The sequence below is a fragment of the Empidonax traillii genome, unplaced genomic scaffold (assembly GCF_003031625.1).
Source record: "Empidonax traillii isolate 1590-97213 ecotype Southwest subspecies unplaced genomic scaffold, ASM303162v1 scaffold3748:size12464, whole genome shotgun sequence".
In the NCBI taxonomy this organism is placed as follows: domain Eukaryota; kingdom Metazoa; phylum Chordata; class Aves; order Passeriformes; family Tyrannidae; genus Empidonax; species Empidonax traillii.
The window spans coordinates 833-1,233 of NW_020958941.1; positions in this window are offsets into that span (position 1 = coordinate 833).

A 401-nucleotide genomic window follows, 5' to 3' on the forward strand; every position below is an offset into this window, starting at 1 on the left:
CAAACTCAGAACTCCAGACTCTTATTTGTCTTCCAATGCCTACCCCATTCCCAAACTGGTAATACCATCGTGAAAAGCCAAGCTCTAATTCTGACCCAGCCCAAAAAGCTCTTCCCCTCATCATGACCCAGACCCTGCCAGCAGAACAACAAACCTCCCCAGGTTCTGCCCAATCCCCACCCTGAGCTCTAAAGCCCAAGGCCTGAGCATGGAGCACCCCCAGAGCCCTTGGGAGCAGGGCAAGGAGCTGCAGGGCCCAGAGCAGGCCCAGGGGGTTGGCAGAGCAATGGGAGGTGACCTGGATCTGCTCAGCTCTGCAGGGACCCCCAGCAGAAGGGCCTGGGCTCTGTCAGGGATGTCCTGGGGCACAGGGGCTCAGCAGCAAAGCCAAGAAGGCCAAG